The sequence below is a fragment of the Sitophilus oryzae genome, unplaced genomic scaffold (genome assembly GCF_002938485.1).
Source record: "Sitophilus oryzae breed Bouriz unplaced genomic scaffold, Soryzae_2.0 scaffold_808_pilon_pilon, whole genome shotgun sequence".
Taxonomy (NCBI): domain Eukaryota; kingdom Metazoa; phylum Arthropoda; class Insecta; order Coleoptera; family Curculionidae; genus Sitophilus; species Sitophilus oryzae.
The window spans coordinates 874,787-897,866 of NW_022147426.1; the positions used below are offsets into that span (position 1 = coordinate 874,787).

General features: G+C 32.3%; 1 protein-coding gene across 1 annotated transcript in view; it reads right to left on the reverse strand.

The window, feature by feature from the left end:
- LOC115888735 (arrestin homolog) overlaps window positions 1–23,080 on the reverse strand; it is a 355,674-nt gene that overhangs the window by 47,105 nt on the left and 285,489 nt on the right. The window lies entirely within an intron of this gene.

Genomic DNA, 23,080 nt, shown 5'->3' on the forward strand with positions numbered 1-23,080 from the left:
ATGGTCATAAAATTAAAGGAGAACTAAATTAAAAACGTGAAATCTTGGTGTTGTTTTCAGATTTAAGGTGTCTTAATTGCATTCAAAGGGAAACAAAATAAAAATACAATAAGATTGTGTGTTTTTTAAATAAAGTAACGCTGTAGGGGGAACAAGATTTATTTGTCGTGTTTTCTCATTATTATCAGTATTTAATTCGGTTTGATGTAGTTTTTATATTTGTTTTATGTAATACATGTTAGCAGATTTAAATATTAATAGACTCCGCTTAAAGAAAACTACTATACTCTCGTCAAAAATACTTGGGAATACTGACGAGAATGCAGAGCTCAACTTATATGATGCATGGATGGAAGTGTAATTGATTATATAAAAAGACTAGATGTTTATTTGTGTACAAGTTTGTTCTGTACAATATTTCAAATTTTCCTTTTTTACATTTTGTATTTGACATGTACAATTTTTCTTATTTTTGTTTCATATTTACAGCTGTGATAATAACATGTTATTTTATGTGTTTTAAAACCATCCGCTAAATAAATAAATCATGGGTTGACGGGGTTCAAAAGCAAAGTCAATGTAAAAATTACGAAAAAATGTTAGTCTTTTTCAAAAGCGAACATCTTCAATAAAAAAAATTGGCGCCAGGAGGCACGTATACCGCCCATACTATAATATGTTAAAAAAAAGTTGGTTGGCAGTTCTTTTAGACTCTTTTCACAATAGAATTTCCAAAAATACCAGCCCACACGTTCAATTTCTGAGGGTTTTGTGTGTGCATCTCATGAAAAACCCCTGTGGTTGTCCTCAGCCCAGTACCGACAGTTCTGCCGATTAACTACACCGTTCAAAAAGAAAGTACACTCATCCGAAAAACACACATTAAATAGGAAATTATTATCATTCGCCACTCGTTCACTCATAGTTTCACAAAATTGCAAGCGACGATCAAAATCGTCTTCGTTGAGTCTTTGGACACTTGTACGATTCACGCTGGTCTCATTGACTAATTTTCTTGTACTCAGCGTACTATCTATGGCAACTTCGCCCAATAGGAATACCTCCATAGCTTCATTTACTACAGGATTGCCACTTTTTATTCATAACGGAACCAGTTTTGCGAAATTTTGCTACTAACTCGCGAACAATTTTGCCATAAAGGTGTTTGTCAGAATGGCATTCATTGAATATCTGCGCAACCCGATACGTTCATTATTTTTAAAATAAAGTTCGATTATTTCCATTTTTTATGCAAATGAGTACACCATAATTGTTAAAAAGTGTAACGATATTGAGCAAGTGTAACGCAATTGAGGTTGAACTTCAACGCACAAGTCACAGAACAGCTATCTAGCAACTACCGCACCTGATTGTTCAACCTTGTGGTAAGTGAAAAAATGCGTAAACATCTAGAAATAATAAGAAAAAACAGCAAATTGGTCGAAGGAATTTATCCTTATCATTTACTCTGATAAATTTTCAAATTTCAATCCTTCATATTTTCTCAATGACTCGACCGATTTTCAAAAACGAAGCGGGGAAATATAGAAAATAGAAAGTCCTTTTCATTGCGGTACCACTTGACCCCTCTTCCCTTAGGCCACCCTGTATAATACTTTAAAATACGTCAAAATTTTAAGATGTCCGTTTTTCCTCCCGCTGAGTGTAGATCCAAAACACATTTTCTTGACGGTATTTTTTCCAACCTAACAAACCCAACAAAATAAAACGAATTTTCACGGAACGTCGCACAGTGCTTCGTCCCATGGACAAAAATCAAAAAATAAGTTAAAATTTACTAATATCTGAATATATAATTTTATACTTATAGCAATGTTCAACCATCCTGTATATTATTTTTCATAAACAGCGTTTTTGTTAGCAAATATTTTCACTAAAAATAAATTTTGCGATCATTATCTCATCAGTGAAAAGAATAACATTCATAGTAGTTCTGTATATTATGGAGTTAAACGGGTACGTACTTAATTGAAAGCCACTATGGATATTGTTAAACAAGGTATGTACTTTAAATTTATTTCTAAACAAGTTCGTTATTGTTTAGTTTTTATTTATTTTTTAAGATGATTCTTAAATGGGTATAAAAATTTTACGTTTTCAAACTTCAAAAAGGCATTAAAAAAAACATATCAAAACATATCGTATTTATTGAATATTTTTGTTGCCATATTCATACACTTTTAATTTTTGCATAGTTCACCTGCGTCTGCTTGCGACGAACTTTATTTTATAATACTTTTCAGATGGAGTAAAATTGATAAGCAATGCCGATCTGGCTAATACTTGGCTTGATCATAAGGACAAGAACTCAAAATTATTTGTATTTCAAAAAATATGTTCTTATTAGATATTGATGAACCTTCCAGTCAAATGAGACACCACTTGTGCCTGAAAAAGTCCACTATGTTGGAGCGAAACGTCGCATAAAAAAGTGTCCATCTTTCAATTTATTATAAAATCTCATACCCAAGAAAAGGAAAAAATAATATATGGATATGGTCTATTAAAGATGTAACTATTAACATCCGAACCCCTCATACCGACAAAATGAACAGTAACAACGCGAAAAAGTAACATATTAGAAAATGATGTACAGAAATATCTTATATGTGAGGATACTTCATCTACCTATGATTTGGATACTATAAATTTGGAAGATTCTGTCACCAGTGATTCTACTGAATCAGAGTAGTTACGATCTATGCATTTTGTTGTCCTAAAGTAAATTTATAGTATCTTAAGTTTTTTTTTTAATTAAATATGACATTAATGTTTCTTTTTCATTAAAGAAAAACATTTTTATCTTATATTAGGCTTATATTGTAGGAATCATATTCTAATGTTATTTCAATTCTTTTTTATCACAGGAATTTATTTAATACTTACACCGTTTTCATACTATGACTTATTATTTGCTTAGATGGAACACAGCTCCAACATTATTATTATTTATAAGATTTTTTTCATAAACGGTGGGACTAAGAACATCATCATTTAGTACAATGAGAGTACTCATCATTTGTGTCAAATAAACCTAGTTTGAATAAATTGCTTACAATTAAAGAGAAGTTTTGGATTTTTGTCCTCTAGAGCCATATGTTCGAAGCACTGTGCGTCGCCTGGCAGAGAAAATGAATCTGTCCCACGTCCTAGACCATCTATCCCACTTGCCCTCGCGTATTTTCCGGGTCTCGGCTACGATTATTCCGATACGATTAATGTATTGGTGCGGGACAATTCCGGGCCGTTCAATTTATAACGGATATACACATCGACGCCAGCTGACAGATGGATGCGGCCTTGGGCCGAGACCCAAATCAGAACGCGTTCCAGCTATATATAAATCAATCCTATTAATATCGGCCATTATACGGTCGATTGGAAAGGTCTGGGTGGTGGTTTCGTTTCGACGATGAAAAGAAATTTCCAGCCAAGTAATTTTCGGGGAAAAGGGTCGTGTTTGGTGGATATTGGTATGAAACCGACAATATTAAGGTTGATTCTCACTATACCTTCCGTTTTCCTTCGTCAAGTTCTTACATTTGCACTAGCTCTGTTAATATTTTGCTGATATTTATTTATTCTTTCGCCTTTTAATTAAATTAATTACCTTTTGCAAAAGATACAAATTTTTGTGGCCGGTCGTAGCGCAAGCAGTAGTGTGTCGATCTGCGGTGCGAGAGATGGGATACTCAGCCAGTACGGTCGCTTTATTTATTTAAATAAAAATATTGATTTATCTGAAGTACATGCGAGAGGTAGCTGACGCTCTGTATAGAGTATGGTACTGTAAGAAGAAGATGCCATTTTTGATTATGTAGATCTCTTATTCTGAAGTGTCTTCAGCCATATATTTTATGTAGGAGATCAGAATAGAAAATATAAAACAATTGTGAATCACAACCCCATATATTATGCATACTACCAATACCTTATAACCTATTTAATATTCATACAGGGTGGTTCGAACTGTATTCCGAAAACTTCAGTAGCATATTTTGCACATAAAAATAAGTAAAAAAGTTCGTATAAATGTATATCCGAAAATGCTTACAGGGTGTAGAAACTTCATTTTTATTTGGATGTTTTCCAAATGATTTCTGAAGTAACGTAAATATTTGGATGAAAATTGGTGTCTGGTAGTTTTTTGGCATGAGAAATTTGATTTTGATATCATTATAATTCCTACTTGTAGAGGGCGCCATCTACATATTTTTAACTGGTTTCTATTTTTCTTCAAATATTTTCAATCGAAATTATCAATACCTGTCATCATGAACATCTCACACACTGGTCAAAGGTCAAGTATTTAATATTCTATAACTTTAAAATTATATCTATTTACTGCGTACTGTTCTAAAATTGTCCATGTATATTCTTTTTGTAATTTTAAAGACTTAAATTTTTTTGAATTGTATTATTTGTATTGTGTATTTTTTGTTGTTTGTATTTTTTTGTGATTTTGTTGTTTGTGAGTGCTTTGTCGATGAAGCTGTTTTGGCTTTTTGCACAATAAAGCGTTGTTTGTTTGTTTGTTGTTTGTTTGAACATAAATTAAACATGTTTACTAAATAGTTTGTTGGACTGAAATCATAGATTTGAAATGTTTTTGTGCCAAAAGATCAACAGAAACTGTTTTATCATAAGTCAAAATTATGATTAATTTGAAAAACAAAAAGTTCCAAAATTTATAATTTCAGTCAAATAGTTATTTACTCAAAATCTTTATTTTTTGTCAATAATGACATGTATGGACTATTTCCATTCTAGATATCTTGAGAACGGTTGATCGTAACGATTTTTATTAAGAGACATTTTTTACGTAGAAAATAACGGAAATGTATATTTTTTTACTTGGTAGTTTTATACAGGTACGTACGAAAAGTTATTGCTGTTCAGAACAGTTAAAACACATATTTGGGGCGTCCCCTACAAATATAATACCAAATACCTAACCAATTTTCATTCACATATTAGTTAGGACGATAGTTCAGGACTTATTTGGAAAAAGATTGAAATAAAAATAAAATTTCTACACCCTGTATCTCCGAACTAAGCATTTTAGGACATACATTTATAGTCTGTCCAACGAGAAGATCCTTGACAGTGATAGTTGTGTCTGTCATTTTAATTTCAAAGTAGTTTATTTTATTTTACAAAGAAATAAGTTGGTACAACTGGAACGCATAGCAGGATATATTTAAAATTTGATTGACAAGATGACAAGTGATTACTTCAAAATATTGTGAAAAAAACTGTATAAAACTGAAAAAATGTAATTGAGTTATTTTATTTAATAAAAACGGTATGTGTTAATACAAAACAAACAAGAACAAGACACTACATACCAAAAAAATATAAAAAAGAACTATTATTTACTTTCAAGCTTTATGAAACTACCCGCATTTATGATTATATTTCTCAATATAACTTATGTACAAATACAAATTTGTAATATTCCACAGGAATAAATAAAACAACATAGGTAAATAAAACAAACTATTTTATTAATAATAACATCTACCAAATTTTATACCTTAAAGGTTGATTAATTAACTTTAATCTTAATTTTTTTAAACCAGTAGATAACTTTTGACATTATTTTTCTGCAGTACTAAAATCCATTATTTACCTACCTATCGTGTGATGTCGATATTTATTTTACAGCTACTCCAGTTTTTAGTATGTGTTTAGTTTGATCCTTCTACCATATACGAGATGCACTTATCTACGACGAAATGGTATACAAACTTTATCGATGGCAACTTCATTGGTGTATAAGACTTTCTGCCTGGGCAGCGAGTATTAACCATAAACTGTGCTCTGGGTCTACAGTTAATTTTCACTAGATTTTTCCTCCACTTGACTTCAAAAGACACAAAACACACGTAATAATACGAATCAAAATGCATCATCTTCCAAAACGCAGGGTATTTAACAAAAGTTGACACAAAATTATAACCTATAATTTGGCAAGACAAAATGACAAAAATTTAAAGGCGAGTTCATACGCATCGGCGTTCGTTTGTCGTTCATCGTTCCGTCAAACCAATAAAATTGAAATACGATCTGTCATTTTTAAAATAAACTAATAAAACTGGTTAAAAACAGCAAGACACGACGCATGACGGATTTATATTTAAACCCATCCATAGTTAACTTAAAAATTTTTAGAAACTTTTTTTAGTAAAATAAATAGATTGGTATGGGACGTCATCTGCTTTTCTTCTGTCATCGTCTGTCGAAATCTTACCTGAGAAAAAAAACAGAGTATATACGAACTTTTTTACGTATTTTTATTTGCAGAATATGCTGCCGAAGTTTCCGGAATACAGTTCGGACCACCCTGTATATGAATGAAAAACTGGTTTAGGAAATCGGGGTCAATTTACATATTTCATTTTTATTACTTTCTTATCGCAGGTATTTTCGTCTGAAATCTGTTATTTATGTTTATAGCTGATGTTGGTTTCACGAAGAAAAACAAGAAGATGAAAATAAATCACCTGGGGTGGAAAATCAAACGCCTTAGACTTGATTTATGTTTATCGATTGTGCCAGCAATGTGTTGCTTAAACTCTTCCGAATTGAAGTAATAACACAACCCGTCGTGTATATTTAGATATATAAACACAAATCCGAAACACTCTACATATAATCTGATCCTGTTGCAAAAGACAACATGGAATAGTAACGTTTCGAGATTATATTAAACTCAAATATTTGCGAAGCGTAAACATTAATATCCACGACATAAATCGAAGAAGAGCTTTTGTAACCCAGGCGATGCCGTTTGAAATCGACCAGATCCAAAAACGTCTATTCCCACATTCCTTTTACATCTTTTTCCCGTCGCAACTATGCTTATTCCGGAATATAATCGAAAGCTTCGACATTTCCGGAGTATTTTCGATTTGTAACAAATTTATACGCGTCGGTGATGGATAGATAATCTAAAACGGAACCAAAATGGCCTAGAATTCAATTTATATATAAATCAGATCTACAAATCTATTAATGATGGATATTGCGCAGTTGATTGGAAAACATAAATGTGGGTTACCGAGGAAAATTAAAATGCGTTCTATGGTAACAAAACTAATTTATTTGAAGCAAAATGAATGTTCCGATTATTTTGGTTGAAAATGTTTCGATTATAACAGATGCGAACTGGCGCACAGTGCTTCGTCCCATGGACAAAAATCGAAAAAAAAGTTAAAATTTACTAATATCTGAATATGTAATTTTATACTTATAGCAATGTTCAATCATCCTGTATATTATTTTTCATAATCAGTGTTTTTTGTTAGCAAATATTTTCACTAAAAATAAGTTTTGCGATCATATATCAGTGAAATTATCTTATATCAGTGAAAAGAATAACATTCATAGTAGTTCTGTATATGGAGTTAAACGGTACGTACTTAATTGAAAGCCACTATGGATATTGTTAAACAAGGTATGTACTTTAAATTTATTTCTAAACAAGTTCGTGATTGTTTAGTTTTTATTTATTTTTAAGATGAATCTTAAATGTGTATAAAAATTTTACGTTTTCAAACTTCAAAAGGCATTTAAAAAACATATCAAAACATATCGTAATTATTGAATATATTTGTTGTCATGTTCATACACTTTTTAATTTTTGTATAGTTCACCTGCGTCTGCTTGCGACGAACTTTATTTTATAATACTTTTCAAATGGAGTAAAATTGATAAGCAATGCCGATCTGGTTAATACTTAGCTTGATCATAAGGACAAGAACTCAAAATTATTTGTATTTCAAAAAATGTGTTCTTTATTAGATATTGATGACCCTTCCAGTCAAATAAGACACCACTTGTGCCTGAAATAGCCCACTATGTTGGAGCGAAACGTCGCATAAAAAAAGTTTCCATCTTTCAATTTATCTTATTATCTATTAACATCCGAACCCCTCATACCAATAAAGGGAACACGCAAAACAACGCGAAAAAGTAACATATTAGAAAATGATGTACAGAAACATCTTATAATATGTGAGGATAATTCATCTACCTGTGATTTGGATACTATTAATTTGGAAGATTCTGTCAGCAGTGATTCTTCTGAATCAGAGTAGTTACGATCTATGCATTTTTTTTGTCCTAAAGTAAATTTATAGTATCTTAAGTTTTTTTTTAATTAAATATAGCATTAATGTTTCTTTTTCATTAAAGAAAAACATTTTTATCTTATATTAGGCTTATATTGTAGGAATCATGTTCTAATGTTATTTCAATTCTTTTTTATCACAGGGATTTTTTTAATACTTACACCGTTTTCATACTATAAATTATTATTTCCTTAGATGGAACACAGCTCCAACGTTTTTATTATTTATAAGATTTTTTTTTCATAAACGTGGGACTAAGAACATCACCTTTTAGTACAATGAGAGTACTCATCATATGTGTCAAATAAACCTAGTTTGAATAAATTGCCTACAATAAAAGAGAAGTTTTGCATTTTTGTCCTCTAGAGCCATATGATCGAAGCACTGTGTGGCGTGTCAAATCTAACCATTTACTTCTTGATAAGAATTCTGTGTTTTTCACAAATGGAAGGAGTAAGAACACTAGGCTGTATTCTATACCTAGGCTAAGTACTATTACCTGTAATAAGTCTAATAAAACACTAAAAACACTAGTAAATATAATATTAAACTTTGAAAATCAGAAAGATTTTAATGAAAATGTGAACGCCTAACAAACGTTTTCTTCGAAAATCTTCAAGAGTACTTTCGGGAGAGTAAAGTCTAGAAACTACTTTACTAATATTCCTTAAATATATGACCATCAAAATACTAGAGAGATGTTTATAATAGTAGCACAAAGTTACTGGCTCGAGCAGCAAACTAATTTAGATTTTATCGTATGTTTGGCAAGAGGTTTTCAAGGTACTTACTAAAGATATGCAGCCAGAATGCCCCTCGTTAAGTGCAGATGCAATTTTGATAGGATCTTAAAGACAACAAACTCTCGAGTAAGTTTTCCCCTCATTTGCCCAGGTTAAAATTTAAAAATCTTATTTCCCGTGTAGCAAATTGGGATAGTTATTTTACTTTAACCAAAATCATACAATAATGAAAATTTTATCCAATCATATGAAGCGTTTAAAGTGATCTTTTTTATCCACTAGTGGTTTAAAATAACTTTATTCCATTATTGGAATACTGAAATTAAAAATACGAAATTTTTATTTTCATTTATTAACGTTATCATTTATACAGGGTGGCCCATCGAAAACGTTCCGCAAGACATAACGGCCAGGGTAATTTTTTTTAAGAAATTCAAAAACACCTCACTTTTGTGAGGGGGACAACGTTTGTCCCAAAAATGATTCCAAAATCTTCAACCCTCTAAGCGGGGGTGTCATTTCCCAATTTTTTTCAAATGGAAAGGGGGGTCAAGTGGTACCGCAATGAAAAGGGCTTTCTATTCTCTATACTTTCCGGCATGAAGGATTGAAATTTATCAGAGTAAAGCACGGGGATGTCACTTGTATGGGAAAACAGGCAACAGTCAAATTTAAACGTGCCAGGACCAACGACAAAGAAAGCAACATCTGCCAGGCACTGGCTTTCTTTGTCACTCACATTGCTTAAATCATGATACCGCGGCCATTTTGCCAACAAAGAAGCTGGCCGGGCTGTCCTGGCAAGTGACTTAAAACAATTTTGCTTTTTTACAATATTAAATTACCATTTGGATGTATTTAATGTGATTATTCAGTTAACTGGTAAGTCAGAAATTACACACAAATACTTTATTCGTAAATACAACTAAGATGTAAACGTATTTTTGTATTTTTAGATTTCAACTTTTGCAAAGACCCGCCGATAGAACTTGCCTGGCAGCGTACCTGTTTAACTAAACCAGAGACTAAACGTATTATTTCCTGATAATAATATCAAAACACGTAAGTACCTCTATAATTTATGATGAAAAATGATTTTGATTATGTTTTATATTATTTAAATACTTTCTAACCTCAAATAATAGTAAGATCCTTGTTTATATCGCACAGCCCGTTCAAAACTGTATTGTCTTCAAAAAATGTTTACAATACAAACAATTATTAAAAAAACAATGTCCTTTTAATCTGATTTATACCTCAGAAGGATGCCAGTAAAATTTTATTAAATCAACATTATATTATTTGGCCGTTAATATGCAAAAAGTAACATATTGCCTTAACTTAAATTTTCTTTTACTTCTCCTGACAATGTTCTCTATATTCTCTATTTTGAGTTAGTAAACTTTTGAACGGGATGTGCGATAGATAAAATACATAATATATCCAAGGGTATGATCTGATAAAATTGTTTTTTGATGCATTTTTTGGTTGTTTATGCACGTTGGCTTGGTTTATGTTTTATTCAGCTTATATTTATTTGGTATAACAGTTTTTTTTTGCCTTTGGAATGGCATGCATTGAGGCTAGATAGTGTTTCATTAGATCATTAAAGGAATTTAAATTAGCATATATTTTTTGTCATATTAGTGTGTTATCATGATACAGGTAGTTGTATCATAGTGCCTTATGCATGTTATTTACCTATTATATACTTATGTAATGTATTATCAGTAAATAGATGATAACATACTACTAAAATGTCTTTTTAATAGTATGTTTATCTTTCCAATTCACTAGTTATTTGCAAAATGTATTTTGAACTAATTTAAGTCATTAATTTTTCATCTTTCTTTTTCAGGTTCCGGGATATTCTTTTTCATTGTTAAAAAAATATATATATATTTCAATATTATTGTAATATAAATCGCAGCTCTAAAAAATAAATGATATTCTTTACTAAGGTGTAATTTATTTACTATGAATTTTCTCTGAAAATAATAAGTCTTTAATAATATCATTGATTTGCTGTGTAAAGTTAATAGACATATTTTTTAATACATTAAATTATATTAAAGTAATAAATAATATGTTTATTAACTTTAAACAGTAAGTCAGTGATACTTATAAAAATATATTTTTTTAAATTTCCTCTCTTTTAAGCCCCGCCCCTCCAATTCCCCTCAATTTAGCTAGTACTGCCAGGCGACACCAGGTGGCGTCTGTTTCCATTTTTTAACATGAAGTTAGCATTTCTTTAATGTACCTATTCTCTGGAGTAAAGGATAAAGATAAATTCCTTCGACAAATTTGCTGTTTTTTCTTATTATTTCTAGATGTTTACGCATTTTTTTACCTGCCACAAGTTCGAACGATCAGGTGCGGTAGTTGCTAGATAGCTGTTCAGTGACTTATGCGTTGAAGTTCTTCTCAATATCGTTAAACTTTTTAATAATTATGGTGTACTCACTTGAAAGAAAATTGGAAATAATCGAACTTTATTTTAAAAATAATGAATGTGGCAATCGGGTAGCGCAGATATTCAATAAACTCCATCCTGACAAACACCTCTATGGCAAAATTGTTCGCGAGTTGGTAGCAAAATTTCACGAAACTGATTCCGTTGTGAATAAAAAGAGACAGAGGGAAAATCCTGAAGTAAATGAAGTTATGGAGGTATTCGTAATGGGCCAAGTTGCCATGGATAGTACGCTGAGTATAAGAAAATTAGCCAATGAGACCGGCGTGAATCGTACAAGTGTCCAAAGGATATTAAAAAAACACAAGTTCCACCCGTACAAAATTCAGTTGGTACAAGAACTCAACGAAGACGATTTTGATCGTCGCTTGCAATTTTGTGAAACTATGAGTGAACGAGTGGCGAATGATAATAATTTTCTATTTAATGTGTGTTTTTCGGATGAGTGTACTTTTTTTTGAACGGCGTAGTTAATCAGCAGAACTGTCGGTACTGGGCTGAGGACAATCCCAGGGTTTTTCACGAGGTGCACACACAAAACCCTCAGAAATTGAACGTGTGTGCTGGTATTTTTTGAAATCCTATTGTAGGTCAGTTTAACGATATTGAGAAGAACAACTACCTCACCTGATCGTTCAACCTTGTGGCAAGTGAAAAAATGTGTAAACATCTAGAAATAATAAGAAAAAACCTCAATTTGGTCGAAGGAATTTATCCTCATCATTTACTCTGATAAATGTTTAAATATACTTTTCAAATTTCAAACGAGGCGGGGAAATATAGAGAATAGGAAGCTGTTTTCATTGCGGCGCCATGCGCCACTTGACCCCCTTTCCCTTTTGAGAAAAGTTGGGGGATGACACCCCCGCTTAGAGGGTTGAAGATTTTGGAATCATTTTTGGGACAAACGTTGTCCCCCTCACAAACAAAATTGACGTGTTTTTGGATTTTTTGAAAAAAAGAATACCGTTATGCCTTGCGGAAAGTTTTCGATGGGCCACTCTGTATTAATAGAAAATGCGTTGTTTGATTCGTCATATTTTACTTCATTTTTTTCGATAAAAAGATTGTAGTTAGAATGTTGTTAAACGAGATATCATAATTATTGTATAATATTAAAGAATTGTGAATCATAGACCGATATGTTATGTATACTAGACTGAGCTTACATCGTTATGTATGAAACAAAATTGTTTTCAATTTAATAACAACTTTTTTGAACAGCGGGAAGGTACAGCAATGGGTAATCCATTGTCTCCATTTTTGGCTAATTTATTCATGAGCAGGTTTGAAGTGGAGGCTAAGAATCAGTTTGAGTATTTTCCAAGAGTATGGTTTAGGTATGTGGATGATATTTTTGCTGTTTTTGACACACATTCAGACACTATAGATAATTTTATTTCTAAGTTAAATAATCGTTTTCCTTCCATTAAATTTACGCATGAAATTGAGAACAACGACAGATTACCATTTCTAGATGTATTAGTTATTAGAAATACTAATAATTGCCTGGCATTTGATATCTATAGGAAAAATACGACCACACGCAGATATATTCCTAATGAATCACATCATAGTGTTGAACATAAAATGGCTAGTTTAAATTTCTTAGTTCATAGGTTACTTAGTTTCCCACTTTCCAACGAAAGATATGAAATAGAAAGAGATTACATTAGGAATGTAGCTGAGTGTAATGGATATTCTCCTTTACTAGTTGATAAATTAATTAGAAAACGTAGGTATAGGTTAATGATTTCTGAAAATTCGACTTTTCAAGTGGAGAAAGATACGTCTAAATATTTTTCGATACCGTTTGATAGAGAGTTATCCCGTGGTCTAAAAGGAATTTTGAAGAATGTAAATTATAAACTTGTGTATAGTGCTAATAATAAATTACAACAATTATTAGGTAATCCAAAGGATAAAACACCTCCACTGGAAAGGTCGGGTATTTATGAAATTTCTTGTAAAGATTGTAATCAGAAATATGTTGGGCAAACTAGAAAATCAATATTAACTAGATTTAAAGAACATTTAGCTCAGATAAGATATGGTAAACCGGATAAATCTTGCGTTGCCGAACATATTGTTCATAAAGAACATTGTATAGATCTTAATAATTTAAAATTAATTAAACAAGTCTCAAATTACAGGCAATTAGATGCATATGAAAGCATCAGAATTAATAAATGTAAAGATAGTATGAACAGAGACAACGGTCCAATTCCTTCAAGTTCTTTTTCCTACTACTCTAGTGGCGGAAATCTAACTGTTACGCTCAGTTGGCTCTGACTCGGTTGGCTAGATTTTGCCACGCCCACTCGTTGCCCACTGAGCGTGTATATAAACGCTCAACTTGTAGATTGTACTTTAGTTTATAATCATCTGCTGATGATGCTAACATGGTTAGCGAAACGCGCGTCCAGTGTAAAAGTAAAAGTGTTTTGGTGTATTGTGGTTATTTAGTGTTTTTATTTTGCTGTGTAACACCAAAGGTTCCAACCCTCAACTGTAATATACTAGTCTATTTTTTTTTGAAGTTTGAAGAAACTTTTTACGCGCGTTGGGAGTAAAAATTGAAAGCCGCGACACTCAATGTCCTTGGTTTACTCAATTATTTGGACTGTTTTTAGAAACAGTATACAATTTCAAACAAAATATTATTTCGATACAATACAAAAAGGCAGTTCGTTTAGAAATCCGCAAACGTAAAATATACTTGACTTGGTGCGGGGTTTTATCTCTGGTTTGATTTTTATTGTGCCCGCCTCAGAGATATTTATTCCAAACTTTTGCCCAAAAATCGTTTCACGTTTCGTTGCCGTTATGAAATTTTAATCAGGATCGATAAATAAAACGAATAAACGAAATCCTTCGACGACAACGTGAGATATCGAGGAATATTTACTTAAAGGGGATGATCATTAACAGTCTATTTCACTAGTCCGAAAAAGTAGCAAATTAAGCGTACGGTATTTAACGTTTTATGTCAAACTGGCTAGATATTTTTACACAAACGAAGAAGGAAATTAAACATAAATGATTATACTATATCGGTATTGTAGCACATTTTTATTTTTAAGATTTTGATGGTGAAACATCAACAAAATGTTTCTTATGTTTGGACTAAATTTTCTCGAAAATAAAGACATAATTTAAAATTCCGTTACAATACGGAAATAGATTATCATAAAAGGTATAGAGATTATTAAACTCATTAAACTTAAACATATTGCTACTTTATAAATAACAGACTAAAATTATGAATTAAAATACATATTTCGGCAATTTATCATTGTTATCTATTATTAAACAGTTATTAGTTTACTAATCCAGTTTATTTATATATCGCATTTTATGAAACTTGAAAATCCCCAGGGATAAAAGTCTACTATTTCATGAAAATTTATTGCTTAAATTAGCGATACCTTTGGCGCAGTTTGCGGCGCGATAAAAGCCCTATAATGCATTTATTAATTAAAATGGATTACTTGACGCGATATAGTTGATACACCCCGAATAACCTACCAAACATTTGTTATCTATATTACAATAATTGTCGCATTGAATAAGCCAGCTATGCAACATAAAATGAATGGTTCATAGTAGAATTGTGTTTGTTACTCTTTCGTGCAAAAACTACTGAATGGATTTTAATGAAACTGTATGTACAGGGTGTCCCACTAAGAAAAAAACTGAGTAACTGAAATTACTGAGTAAAAAAACATTTACGACGTTTTTTACGTAAAAAAGATCTCTTGGTAAAAATAGCTACGAGTAATGGTTTTCGAGATATTTGGAATCGAAATTATCAATATCTGTGAGCATTGACACAAATTAAACATGTTGACTAAATAGTTATTAGCATTTTTGGACATACATTTATACGAAGTTTTTTTACTTATTTTTATCTGCAGAATATGTTGCCGACGTTTCCCTGACATACAGTTCGGACCACCCTGTATAGGCTATAATTTATAAAGATATAAAAAATAAAAGGATAAATAAGAGGAGGGCAATAAAATAAAAAATCGGTAAAAAAACTTTTAAGTTAAACGGTTTTATCTTATGTGCACTGAAAACTAGAAAATAATAATAACAATTAGGTACTTTGAACTTCTAGTTCAGAAATATTTTAGTTCTAGGCAGAATAGCTTTTAGGCATATTAGACTAAAATAAAAACGTGGGGTCCATTAACTATTGCTGTAATATTTTCTTCTATACTAAGTGTGGATTGCATCGACTTACTATAATCGTAACTGGAGATTTTGACAATCAATAACCAGCCGTGGCGGCTTCACCAGCGAACGCCGAGCTCATGATCTACCAAAGTATAAAAATATGCTTTGCCATAGGTAGGATTTCAGAGGGGCACCACGTTTTTATTTTAGTCTAATATGCCTAAAAGCTATTCTGCCTAGTACTAAAATATTTCTGAAGTAGAAGTTCAAAATACCTAATTGTTATTATTATTTTCTAGTTTTCAGTGCACATAAGATAAAACCGTTTAACTTAAAAGTTTTTTTACCGATTTTTTATTTTCTAGTTTTTAGTATTTAACGGAAATGCCTACCGAATATTCCTCATTCTATTTAATTCATTTAGTACATCATTATTACATGGTTTTTTACCTGATAATTTATTAAAATCTGACCCTCAGATGTTTCTGACGCTAACAACTCTCTCTGTCTGTCGCGTTTTGATGCTAGCCTAGACCCATGACGCTCAGGTGTTTCTGACGCTAACAACTCTCTTTGTCTCTCTCGTTGTGATGCCAGCCTAGACTCATGACGCTCAGGTGTTTCTGCCGCTAACAACTCTCTCTGTCTGTCACGTTGTGATGCTAGCCTGGACTCATGACGCTCAGGTGTTTCTGACTCTACCAGCTGCCTTTGTCTCTCACGTTGTGCTATTAACCTGGCATCATGTGCTCAGGTGTTTCTGTTGCTAACCGTTCTCTTCGTTTCTGTAGTCGACTATAAGTTTCATTTTCACTTTCTTTTGCACGTTTCGTTCTATACTTTTCTTTCGCCTTTTCGAGCCTTCTTTTTCGTTGTGTAGCAGTTTCGTTTTTATTTTTGTTTGTGTTTTTATTTATTGTTTCCATGTTGTTCCCACGAGTAATGGACATTTTAACGGTCGACCCCAGAGGTCCAGTAGAGGGGCAAAGCTATAATATACAACAAGAGGCGCCCAATCTTGAGGGGAAACGCTTGCGACATTACATTTTTAGCCACCCTAATGCCATACAGTCCTCAGCACATTTTAACCTATTACCTTAACTTGGGTGGTAAAGCTACCGCTAACTACGTAGATACATCTAATCACCTATTTTTTTTATCTGTCCTTCTAACGTCACACAATCTTGGACACAACTGTTCTGGACACGACTGCTCATGCCCTCACCTAATACGCCATTTTGTAACGACGTCCATCTTGGATTTTAAATTTTGTCATAATCACAGTATTCTACTTGTGTAGCCCTTTCATTTGATACCCATATTGAGGGGGTTGTGGAAAAATATGAAATCCGCCATTTTGTACCGGCGGCCATCTTAGATTTACAATGTTATTGATATTACTATATTGTATTGTCATCGGAACTAAAGGTGTGTACCAAATTTCAGATCAATCTGACAACAGGAAGGTACTTAAATTTCAATTTCTAATTTTGACCCAAATAAACAAATAAATAAATACCGTATGGGTCGAGCTAAATAAAACCGTTTAAAAACAACACACGGCTGGGTTAAACTCTGTCAAATGAATATATATTTTTTCATAGACTGTCAATTACAACTAGACTACAGGTACTTTGAAATATTGCCACTAGGTGCAATAATAAATATTACACTTTATATTAATCAAAGAATTTTATGTGGACGAAATGTCGGTAAAAAACTTAGTTTACAGTTTTCTTGAAGTTGTTTTTTTAGCAAAGAACCTCAAAAAGGCTCTCCAGCGAGCAAGTTCCTTGTGGGCTATATCAAGCAATCTCTTTGATACGATTTTAGTACTAATTACTCCTTCCTTTCTGGCGAACTAACGAAGTTAAGTGGCTCGAGTGGGTCACGAAACATTTTGACGTAATTTTGATGCTTAAAGGCCGAAGGAACAATACCATTTGTGCGAGACCTAATTTTAGCCGGAGTCTAACTTATTTAGGAAATTGTCTCGCGTTGGGGACATTATTTTGTGGCAAATTCGAGGCTTTAAAGTAATTTTATTTATATTGTATTATGTTTTTTCGACTAATTTGGGACAACTAATACACAGCTCAGGAGCTGTACTACTGAAATCAACAGAATTAAGTTAGCACGGAGTATATACAGGGTGGCCCATCGAAAACGTTCCGCCAGGCATAACGGCCAGGGTTTTTTTTTCAAAAAATCCAAAACACGTCAATTTTGTTTGTGAGGGGGACAACTTTTGCTCCAAAAATGTTTGCAGAATCTTCAACCCTCTAAGCGGGGATGCCATCCCCCAATTTTTTTAAAATGGGAAGGGGGTCAAGTTCTATTCTCTATACTTTCCTGCCTTGTTTTTGAAAATCGTTCGAGTCATTGAGAAAATATGAAGGATTGAAATTTGAAAAGTTTATTTATACATTTATCAGAGTAAATGATTCCTTCGACCAATTTGCTATTTTTTCTTATTATTTCTAGATGTTTACGCATTTTTTCACTTGCCACAAGATTGAACGCTGATTGCCACAAGATAGCTGTTCCGTGACTTGTGCGTTGAAGTTCTTCTCAATATAGTTAAACTTTTTAACAATTATGGTGTACTCACTTGCAGAAAAAGTGGAAATCATCGAACTTAACGTTCTGTTAAAATCCAAAAAAATATATATTTTTTTTAATTTTAATTTTCTTCGAGTCTCAAAAACCCAGAATTATTTTCAAAAACTGTATAGTTTGTATTTATAAACGTACAAAAATACTATAAAATATCTCGAAATGTATTTTTTAATTTTTTTTCTAACGAAATTCCCTAGACGTACCCTATATAACGCTATACGTTACTTTGAAAATACATTAAATAAGCATAAAACTCTCTGATACCGCGGTTTACTCAAGATCTAAAGAAAAATTTTAAATTCATAACTTTCCTGATAAGCTAGGACTGGCTTAAAATTTCCTTTAATAAAACTTTTAACTATTTTTCTGCTTACTCTTTTGAATTATTTACTAGGAGACTTAGTATCTGGCTAAGAGATGCTAGTTTAAAATACACTACGACTAGGTAGTGTTTTTAAAAAAATATCTCTTTTACGTAAATAAGGCCATTTATAATTACTGCACACATTATATCATAGTCATCATCATCATTTTCAGCTTATTCAACCATTTCCAATTATGGTGTAGCATCTCTGACATATTTAGGTACTCTCTTTGTAATTGGGCCCATTGTTGTCTATTGTTGGCTATGCGGGGCCAAGTTATCCCTGCTAATTTTCTAATATTATGGTTCCATCTCAAATTTGGTCTTCTTCTAGGTCTTTTAATTCGTGGGTACCATGCTGTAATTTTTGTGATCCATCTTGTAAAATCGCTTATTTTTGGGATTTACTCAACCGGGTCTCACAGTGCAAATTCACCTCAGATATCCATTTAGTTGGTCATTGGCAAGCTCTCTCTCATTGTACATGAAAATAACAAAACAACCATTTACTGATCTGGATAAAATTGATAGTTAAATAGTAAGACTCACCCGGGGGTACTCCGCCCTCTTGCCACTGACATCACTGACATTCTATTCAATATATCCCATTCCATATCTTCCATCTAATTCAAAATATTATTCGGATCTATTGGTTAATAATCTTCAACAACTAGCTAGCGTCACCTGAAATAGTATAGGGGCTTCCCCCGGACGCAAATCTGCCGCTAAACAGATTCGCATCCCAATCGAATAGGCTAATTGGGGTACCTCACTACCCCAACGCCGCATCGTGTCAATCGATAAGACAAGGGAGACCTCAAACTCTCAAGACCAACCTCGAAGGGAAGACGTCACAAGAGGTTTTCTTCTCAATGGTCAAACGACCCGTTGCCTTACAGTCGACTTGCAACTTTTATAGTCAAAAGACTCGCAACCCCAAAATGTCAGCTCTGTGACAAAACACAACACTACAGCCGGCCGGCCCGTCTACTACTGACCCGCCGCCGGCAAGCAAAACCTCCTCTTACATCACAATTTTCCCTGATCACAAATATTTACATCGCTTGCCAATGAATCATACTTTTTTCTCTAATCGTCTTTCAAATAGTGTTTTAGCATTACTAGATAAATAGAGAGTTTCCGAAGGAATGCATATTGTTTATTAGAATAGTGAATAAATAAAAGCATTATTATGACGAACTTATTTTCCAAGTTTTACAATCTGTTGTCCGTCCTTCTTGCCAGCTGTCCTGCCCATTGACAGTTGGAGGATTTGATTCTGTGGATGACATCTATTACCGGGCTCTTTTGTCGTATCCACTCTATTCTTTTACGGTCTTTCTTGGTTAGTCCCAACATATTTCGTTCCATTGAGAGTTGTGCGACCTACAGTTTCCTTTTCTCGATCATACGGTACTATAAATTCAACTTTTCCTCCAGTTTAACTAATTTCATTAGTTTTAAATCTAAAAATTAGTTAACTGGCGCTTATATCTGGCAAATACATATATGCGACACTAAATATAAATGATATAATACTATTACGAATTTTACAGCAGTGATAATTTTTGTATTTAATGGAATTATTTCGAGTATTCACTGGTACAAAGTATTATTCATCTGGCCGAACCTAAATTAATATAATCCTTTTTAAAATTCAATATTAAACGGTATTAAGTGATTATAATTAAATTTTATTTCACAAATGCCCTGTCATTATAAAAATATCTGTACCCTCTGTACGAATATCCTTTAGATAAAAAAAATATTCTGTTAAAATTTCATTTTCTCTTTAATTAAATTATAACAGTATAATTAAAATTAAATTTTCTAAATCCTTTTACATAATATACAGGGTAGTCCGAATTGTATTCAGGAAACTTCGGCAGCATATTCTGCAGATAAAAATAAGTAAAAAAGTTCGTATTAATGTATGTCCTAAAATGCTTAATTTCGGAAATACAGGGTGTAGAAGTTTTATTTTTATTTCGATTTTTTCCAAATAATTTATGAAGTAACGTCAATATTTCGATGAAAATTGGTGCCTGGGAGTTTTTTGATATGAGAAATTTGATTTTGATGTCAATATGACTCCTACTTGTAGAGGGCGCCACCTACACATTTTTTAACTGGTTTGAAAAGTAATAACTCTTTTTCCGTACCTGTATAAAACTACTGAGTAAAAAAATATACATTAACGAAGTTTTCTACGTAAAAAATGTATCTTGGTAAAAATCGCTACTAGTAATGGTTCTCGAGATATTTGCAATCGAAATTATCAATACCTATCATCATTGACATAAATTAAACATGTTGAATAAATAATTTGAAATGTTTTTCTGCCAAAAGTTTTTTTGTTTTTTTTCTGACTGACATTATAAATTTTCTCCCAAATTTATAATTTCATTCAATAAGCCAGTTATAACTGAACAAACTGAGTTCTTTATAGCTCAATACACTTACAAAACCTCCCAATATTCTGTGGACATCCTACTACATATTCTGTGAAAGAATCAAAATAAGTTATTTGGAAACATTAAAGAAATATTCAAAAAATAAATTAGACAATAAATTCTTATCAAGTGAAACTTTTTAAATCGTATATTTTCACTTTCATAGCACTGAAAAATTAAGGTGCTTTCAAGTGTCGAGTGGAGCAAGTAAGAAAACAATACGGAAACCAAAGTCAGAAGCTACACAATGACTCCACAAAGCTCGTGCATAGTAATAATTTAAATTTACTTATTCACGCACGTATACTTTGTACAATAATGGAATATAAAATGAGAATAAATATATCAACAGAAGGGTCTTGGCCTGCCTCTTTCCTAATCTATGTTTGTCAGTCCTTTCTTTACACTCTGTATTCCTCGAGAGATGGATTGTTTTAAACTAAATATACAAGAAAAGTCTTGAGAAAATTCCAAAATTCAATTTAAAATTTGTAAATAATCTTTTTTAATTTGAGCAATTTATTTTAAATTTTTGTCTACACTAATGACTCTATAGGAAAAAAAAGTATGCATTTGTTTCAAAATATTTTATAAGTGACCCACCTAGCTTTCTAGTAATTTAAATTATAAAACTCGTTATATTTTAAATATCTGCCCCTAGTTAGATATAATTCAGTTAAGTTTCAATTTATTTTAGTTATCCTTTATTACTTTGTAAATATTACGTTTAAAATTTAGGTAATGAAAATAAATTATGAAAACGCCTAGTGCTGGAAAATATAGAATTTCATGTTATAATATAAATTTTATAAAATAGTTACTATGCTTTTGAATACACGAATTTGAATTATTAAGGTATAATATAAGAGCCATTAGATCAATATTTTTGAAACAAAATAATATTACTGAAATAAAGTTCCTTATAACAAACGAAAAGCAAAAAAACGTTTTTTGTTTAGTAGTTTTAAGTTTATTATAGGAAATTTATTTGTACTATTCTAGTTTGATTTACTTCCTTATATAGTACACTTCTGGTTTAGATATTTAACCCTCAACTAGCGTGGTGAACTTTTGTAACGCTTATGGCGTGCTGGGGTCCCCGTGACGGACCCCAATTTTTTTTCAGTTTAAAATACATGATGAAGAGATTTTATAAAAGGCTTGTTATTTTAACACTGTTTACAATATATTCAAACTTGTGAACAAACAATAAAGTAAATCGCATTTTTTAGGAATTTTTGACAACAGAAATATAACTTGGCTAAGAAACCCATAGAAATTATAAACATATATTTTATGATTTTACCGTATTATTAAAAGTACAAACAACTGAAATGTGAAGTTAAAGTAATAAACATAAATTATTTTCAACAAAACTGGCAAACCTTCAATGTACATAACTTTATTAAATACAGTTCATGGTAATATAGGATCTGCATTTGCCGCACATGGATCGTGCACATTTGATTCATGAGATTTTTGTTTTTTGTTATTTCTTCATTGACATATGGTTGCCATATACCACATCTCTTTCTTTTCTGGTATTGATTACTCAATTTTCTCTCTTCTATAAGTAAGAGATTCAGAATCGGAGTTATGGTTACTCTTCGGAGAAAGATCAATGTCTCGATGATCTTCATCTCACTTAAGCCTAGTAGAGGTAGATGGCCGATTCTGCATCAGTGGAGGGTGGAGGTGATGGAGATGGAGGAGGGAGCGCACAGCGTACGCGCTAGGAGGAGGGGTACAGCGCATGCGCTAGGAGTGGGGGACTGTCACCTGTCAAATGTCAAACGTCAAACAACTTTAAGTTCATCAAACCACTCAATTAATGCTTCCTCAAAATTAGCGTCCCACTGAGGCACACTTTTTAGACTACCCACCATCCTAATAATGAAACATTCTTGGCGTGGTGGTGCCACACAGACCCCAATGAAACTTTAGCCCCCGCTGGTAGGAACAATACTTCATAAAATCAAGTGCGCCTTTAACAGTTGCATATTAGTACCCTAACTTAAAGGTAGATGGCGCGGCAAGGCTTAGTTCTTAAAAGTAAACATTTTACAGAGGTGTAAATAGTGCTTGGG